The 7962-nt window shown below is 37.6% G+C and overlaps 1 pseudogene across 1 annotated transcript; it reads left to right on the top strand.

Moving 5' to 3' along the window:
- Positions 1–420: 420 nt before the first annotated feature.
- LOC311170455 (olfactory receptor 4C46-like) lies at positions 421–1357 on the top strand (annotated as a pseudogene). The gene has a single exon. The product of its transcript is annotated as an olfactory receptor 4C46-like (transcript).
- The last annotated feature ends 6605 nt before the right edge of the window (positions 1358–7962 follow it).

The following is a 7962-nucleotide window of genomic DNA, read 5'->3' on the forward strand; positions in this document are numbered from 1 at the left end:
ATTTCCTAAGAATAAAAGGGAAGTTTATTAACTTTGTATTGATAGATTTCATATTGCTTTCGGGACTTAGCTGCCACTATGCATACCATCCATTTGTTTCATGCCAGGTTGTTATCTTAGATGAAAACAGGGCACACATGTGGCATCCTGCCTCATGTCTATAATCTAACCTACCAAATGTTCATCATGTCTATACTCTTATGAAATACTTTACATGGGAGCCAATTTGAGTTATCCTCAAAAACTAGGAGAAACATTTTTTTAAATTATCAAGAAAATGCCCACAATCCAAATATCATAAAAGTCAAATTTCAATAGGATCCAGGCATTTAACATTATTAGAATGAGTAAGTTTAACAGAATCAATGTTTCAATAATCACAAGTGATTTTTTTAATCAGATAAAGTAATAAGCAACAGAATGTATGTGGAGACTAGAAGCAATGTGACAGAATTTGTTCTACTGGGGCTCTCAGAGGATCCAAAGATGCAGAAAATCATATTTGTTGTGTTTTTCCTCATCTACGTCATCGCAGTGGTAGGAAATTTGCTCATCTTGGTCACCATCATTGCCAGCTCATTGTCTGCATCCCCCATGTACTTTTTCTTGGCCTATCTCTCATTTATTGATGCTTGCTATGCCTCTGTCAATACTCCTAGACTGATTGTAGATTCACTCCGTGAAAAGAAGACAATCCGGTTCAATGGATGCATGACTCAAGTCTTTGGGGAACATTTCTTTGGTGGTGCTGAGGTCATCCTGCTCACTGTGATGGCCTATGACCGCTATGTGGCCATCTGCAAGCCCTTGCACTATGCAACCATCATGAGTCGACGGATATGTGACCTCCTCATGGGAGTGGTGTGGGTGGGAGGTTTACTTCATGGAGGCATACAGATCCTCTTCATTTTCTGGCTGCCCTTCTGTGGTCCCAATGTCATAGATCACTTTATGTGTGATCTTGAATCCTTTGCTCAATCTGGCCTGCATGGACACCAGCACCCTAGGACTCTTTGTTGCCGCCAACAGTGGGTTCATTTGTGTGTTGAATTTCCTCCTCTTGATGGTCTCGTATGTGGTTATTTTGCACTCCCTAAAGAACCAGACCGCAGAGGCAAGGCAGAAAGCCCTCTCCACCTGTGTCTCCCACATCACAGTGGTCGTCATGTTCTTTGTGCCCTGCATAATTGTGTACCTGAGACCTGCAGTGACATTACCCATTGATAAAGCAGTTGCTGTGTTCTACACTATGGTCACTCCCATGTTAAATCCCTTAATCTATACCTTGAGAAATGCCCAGATGAAAAATGCCATTAGAAAATTGTGTAGTAGGAAAACATTTCCAGAAGACAAATAAATGTGCCTGGAGACTGAAATTAATTCAACTGAGGAAAGGCTGAAGAAGACATTCTGGGTGACCTTATCAAAATATTTATGGGATGAAAAAATAACACTAACTGCTTTCATGATAGATTCTGCACCTAATGGAAGAGAAACAGGTACAACAAAATGAGAAAACCTAAACCAGTATCACACTTTGAATATTCAGAATATCCTAACAAAATTGGGGCTTACTTTTACCTTCTGTATCTGTGTATTACGCATAGATTCTTCTACCCAAAGTAGATATGAAACATTTTATTATGAACATAATGATCCCCAAAAGAGGTGAAGAAATCAGCAGGGTGAACAGACATGAACTGAAACAGGAGCATCCTCAGTAAAGGAAGACCAAACAAAGTCAGGGGTTTTCAAGGGTACTCCACAGCTGATCTATGCATATGGCTGAGCCTATTGCTCTATTAATTCAATCATGATTTACTGAACCCCTGCTGAGTGTCAGAAATTTGTGGAACACTGAATTGTAAAAACCTCAGAAGCAAGATATAAAATTGGATCAAAAAAATCATAGAAGGGCCTCCCTGGTGGCTCAGCGTTTGAGCACTGGGTTACGAAGCTGCACGCAGCCTCTGCAGCACCAGTTCGATCCCCGGCGGCCAGGCAAGGGCCCCACATGGCGCGCAGACCTCTCCTGCCACCCGCTGCTTCCCTCAGCAGTGTACTTCGTCAGTCTCCCTTCTCTGCTCTCCCCTCTGGCTCTGGTGGATTCTCTCACCCTCCCGTGCTTCTGACTGTACCCAGTGCTTGTATAAATAAATAAATAAATAATTATTAAAAAAAAAAATAGAAGACCAAGCTTTATTTTGAGAATAGGTGAATGTTGCTCAAGTAGGAAATCCAGAGCAGTGTAAATTATTGTCATGATTCAGTTGTCAAAGAGGGAGGTTGAAACTAGTGGTGCCAGTGAAGATGCAGATCACGGTGATGCTGCTGCATCCAGCTAAAGTCCCCTTTCCAGACTATTGAACCCTGCAAGGTCCCCCCTGCCTGGAGGACAGGAGACCTCATTCATGGGCATCATATACCAAATATCCAGTCACCCTGCTCAAAAATGACTGGATGTGGGAAGAAACAGAGGTGTGGGGGAATAGGAACCAAGACACAGGGCTCAGATTTGTTGTGTGATATGTGTAAGATATCAGGTAAAGACATCATTAGAATATTAATATCTAGTTGATGAAAATCCAAGAAAAAGACATTATATGGAGAAGAGTGATAAATACGAAGGGCATGGGAGATTGTTCAGATAGTGAAAACACCGCACAATGCCACAAATCCTTATAATGTACAATGTACAATCAAGGAGTAAACTACACAGTAACTATGAAGTAGATGATAACGATGTGCCGATGTAGGTTCATCACTGGCAACTCATGGGTCACTCTCTGGGGTTGGAAATGGACAGTGGCTGCAGGATGTGCTTGTGTGAAAGCAGCTGTTACCTGTGCAATCACTTTACCATCCTCTGTCTTTCATGTGTAGCTAAAATTGCTCAAAAAAAGTAAATTCTTACAAAAGAAACACTTTACTAGAACTAAGAGTCCATTGGATTTTCATTTATCCCTAATAGTTACATGGAGATAAATGATAAATTTGGGGGATTTCAGACATCACTCATTTGTTATCAATGCAGGACTATGAATGCCATAAAGGCACATTCTCAATATGAATTATACATCTTTACAAATAAAGAGATGTTATATAGAGAAGGCGCTATGTTTGAATTATTTTAATATATTTATTTTCAAGAAAATTTTGTGTGGTTTTATGTTATGACCCCATCTTTAAGTGAAAGAGGTTTCTCCCAAGCAGCATTCCACCTGCCTGTGTCTATGCAGGCATCTGTCTTTCCTTTTTTTGACATTTTTCTTAATAAGTTTTCTGTATACTAATGAAAAATAAAAATATTTCTTTCCTCTTTCTGAAAGAATGAAATAAAAATTTCTGATACAATAATCCTGTGGACATATTCAGCACATTACTTTTCAACCTCTAGACTGAAGATGGTATGGTGATTTTTTAAAGCTATTTATATCCAGTGAAAATGTATTTTTGTATTAGTAACCACCATTATTAGCTTTGCTCTCCTATAGCAGCAGAGATTCTGATTAATTTTATATTGTGCATTTTATTTTCTGCTTTCACCTTTATAAAATGCCTCAGAATTATTGTGACTTTCATTGTATTTACGTATTCTAAAACTCATTCCATATTTTAAATATCGTCCTTTACTTAAAATTATTTTCTCAAATGTCTTTTGTGTTGTGGTATTTATCATTTAACGTAGAAGACTTGAGTTTAAATCTTCAAGCATGCACAAAAGTGCTATCATCATTTTCTTCTGTTTTTCCCCCAGAAAGTATTTCTCAAAATTCTCTTCCTCTTTATACCTACAAGATGATTATTTGCTTTATGTATTGTACCACAATATGTATTTTTAACTAATAAACCTTATAAATTTAATTACTTTAATAATAAGTAGTTCAGCTGGTTTATTAAAGTAATAAACTTTATTAGTTTTAGGTATACAGAAAAACTGAGTGCAACGTTCCAAGAAAACCTTGCATCTGCTTGCCTCGGGAAGGGACAAACTCCCCCTCCAGAGAGATAGTCTACATAAATCTGGAAATATTTGTGTTTAAAAATACACAGTAATTTTCATTTTTAAAAAAGATTTATTTTATACTTTTTTTTAAACATTTGTTCCCAAAATAATGAATCTACATTGACAAGTGTAGTGGGCAGGATAAGGACGGAGCAGGTTTTCGATATCCCAGAAGACAAGGAGGTTGAAGGAGGAAGCCTGGAGCTCTCAGTGGCTTTTGCAGGCTTTTATCGAACTGTTACATGTAGTGCAACAACCAGGTACACAGCAGGCAGGGGTGGTACAAAGGGTGGTGGGGGCAGGGAGCCAGCAGGCCTCCAAGCCCCCTCACAAGTCTTCACTCCGGGTTCTCTGGCCTTTCTCCTGCCTCTTTTCTGCTTCTGCTTCTCTTGGGGACTAACTCAGTACTGCTGCCATGGCCCACAGAAGTAAAAACAGAACTTACAACAAAGTAACAAATGCAGGTGCCCACCATCAGGCAGGGCAATCCTAATGGTGGGAGGGCAGTAAAATCTGAAAATCATTTACCCTGTAACACCTTACTTACAAATTTCATGTTTACATTTGATTTCACACTTCCTGTTGTCCATCTATCAGTTTTGGCTTGTATAATGACAATATACAATACTTCAGCAATATGAAGAATAGTTTCAGTACCTCAAAAAATTCTCAAAGCTTCAGTATTTTTCCCATCTGCCCTCCCACCTATGACTGCCCCCCCCCACCCATCCTCCACAACTCCAACACCCAGCACCATGGGAAGGCAGTCATCATTTCACTGTCTCTGTATCTTGTCTATTCCAGAGGCTCATGTAGGCAAAACCATACGGTAGTTGCTTTCAGATGGACTTCTTTACCTTGTAATATGGATTTAATTTTTTGCCTTTGTTTCATGACTTGTTACTTCATTTCTTCTTATCACTGAGTAATACTTTATTGTTAGGATGTGCAACAGTTAATTAATTCACTTATTGAAGGACATCTTGGCTGTCACCCAGGTTTTGCAATTCTGAATAAAGCTGCTATACACATGCCTACTCAGTCAAAATGCATTTTTTGTTTCTTTCTTTGATTTTAGACCATATACTGTTTTTTTCTTTTTTTTTTTTTTTTGAAAAATTTCTATTTGTAGTAGGAATGGTCTTTCTGGAACCAATGACTATTTATTTATTGATTGATTTTAGGCAAATATGAGAGAGTCAACACTTCATTTTGTTATATAGTTTCTTAATGTTATGGCAAATGCTACTAACGTCTGACCAGCAGGTACAAAACCAATCACTTTGTTTTCAGTTTTTTTGAGTTGCAGATTCTCACTCTCTTCTCTAGTTATTGTTTATTTCAAAGAGAAATTAGAAACATTTAACTTCTTTAAAACAGCTATGGAAACAACCCAAATGCCCCCAAATAGATGACTGTATCAAGAAGATGTGGCACATATACACAATGGAATATTACTCAGCAATCAAAAGATAAACTCATGCAATTTGCAGCAACACAGATGGAGCTAGAAGGGATCATGCTCAGCAAAATAAACCAGAAAGAAAAAGAAAAATACCAGATGGTCTCACTCATAGAAGGAATTTAGAAAACCTAAATAAGGAACCAGGAAAAATACTAATTATAATAAAGTAAAAATCAAAATAAATGAGAGACACACTATGGGAGCAGGTAGGGAGAAAGATCAAAACAAGGGGCGGTGGGAATTGTATGGGAACTATAACCAAGATGAAAATGCATACATTGTTCAAAAATGAAAAAGATGTAAAAATATATAAAATTAAAAAAATTAAATATAATACAATAAATTAAAAAACAGATTCACTCTATATATTTTTATTAACTGATTTCTGAATGATACTAGGGGATTTATGTGTGAACAGACTATTAGAAATTTAATGACTTTATTACTTGATTTCAAATTTCCCACTATACAGAATGCTTGACATTAAGTAGCTTAGACCTTAAGTCAAAAATTTAATACAATTATCAACAAAATTGCCTTTTTAGTAAACAATATGGCATTTTCTTATCTTCATATCCAATATTACACACACACACACACACACACATATTTATCATGTTCGACAAAACTAATTTTGTTCCAATTTATTTTGTCAGGTAAAATGTGTAGTCTTATTTCACACATTTATGATTTTTTTTTAAATTTTTATTTATGTATACAAGAACTGGGGTACAGGCTAGAGTTGTGGGGGGTGAAACAGAGACAGAGACAGAGTGGGGAGCAGAACAGGCAGACTGACTGAAATATACTGCTGAGAGGAGCAGTTGGGGAGACAGGAGAGGCCTGCTGCACCATGTGGGTCATCTCCCTGGCTGGGGATCGCATTTGTGTTGCAGTAGCTGCGGAAAGCATCTTAACCCCTTGTGACTCTGAGGAGGCCCCCACATTTATGATTTTTAAAATATAATATTGAATGTAAAATCTAAAAAAATCACCACACTTTTTCACTTACATCTACCCTTTTTAGTCATTGAGTTTCTTCAGATTTATTGTGTATTTCTTTGGAAATTAATGATTGACATCAAATTTCCTCATGGTGTTTTTCATCTCTGCATTTCTCAAGGTGTAGATTAAAGGATTGAACATAGGAACGTCAGTGGTGTAAAATAGTGCAAATATTTTACCCTCAGGGAAAGTAGTAGGAGGTTTAAGGTAGATGAAGATAACAGGAGGAAAGGATAAGATGTCCACAGTGATATGAGACCAACAAGGGAGAGAGGCTTGCATCTTCCCTCAGCAGACTAATTCTTTAGGGTAAATAATATAATGCCATAAGAAAGACATGAACACACAATGGTAACTAAAGACATGATATCTGAAAAGATAATCATGAGGATACGAGTGATGCAGGTATCGTTCGACAACACTTAAAAAAGGAAAAATATCACAAAAGTTGTGATAAATATCTTTAGGAAAATCTGGGATGACATAGGACAAAGTGTAGATGAAGTAAGGAAACCAGTAAATGACACAGCTCAATTGATAGTAGTTTTACCAACACTGAATTGACTGAATTGACACCAACACACTAAATATGGTGGCTAAACTTAATATATAGAAATGTAACAAAGATCAGTCAACAACAAATCAGTAGTAGACTCTTAATACCTGGTTATAAAACGTAGCAATGTGGGAGTGGCGGGGTGGGAGTGATGGAGGGAAGGGGCCTAATGGGATATGGTGGAGAATTGTGGGGGCACTCGTGGTGGGCAGGGCATCAAAGTTTATATTTGGAGGTTTCAACCTATAAACCCTGAAGCAGATAAAAGATGGAAACCTACTTTACCTCAGGAAACATAATTTGGGTAAAGAAAAGCATCAACAATACAAAGTAACAAAGTTGTGGAAAGCCTGGAATTCTCTTCTTGCGTTGTAGATTATTCTCCACATTTGTAATGGTGCCTAGTACTTCACACTGACCACACTGTAAATCCCAGAGGTAACAAACAGGGAAAAAAGATTTTTGTTTACTTCTGCTCTCTTCAGATGAATGTGCAAAACAGCATTTTGTAGTAATGTACATTAAATTAGCTGCCGTTAATTTATACCAACATAGTTCGAGCTCTTAAACAGTCATCACAGGTTTCCAGAATAGTATTAACATTAATTTAAAAAAATGAGCATGAAAAACAAGCGAGCTACATCAGAGTTTCCTAATCAAAAATATGTCACCTTGCTTATCACTGACATTCAGGTGTCTTAGAAACCTGGTTCACAGAGAGCAATGAGGCTCCATGTGTTCAGGTTCCGAGTGTGGGGAATACAATTCCCCACTCAGAAATGAGTTTTCATACCTGTCTCTCCAGATACCTGCTTCTAAGACAAAGCCTTTCCATCAAAGGAGATAATTACTCCTGGGAGAAGCATCACTCTTTAAGAAAGAGCTTCTAGGGGAAACTCTTAAAATACCCATGCACTGCAAGCCGGTTTT

This window comes from Talpa europaea (genome assembly GCF_964194135.1).
Source record: "Talpa europaea genome assembly, chromosome: 1".
NCBI classification, from domain to species: Eukaryota; Metazoa; Chordata; class Mammalia; order Eulipotyphla; family Talpidae; genus Talpa; species Talpa europaea.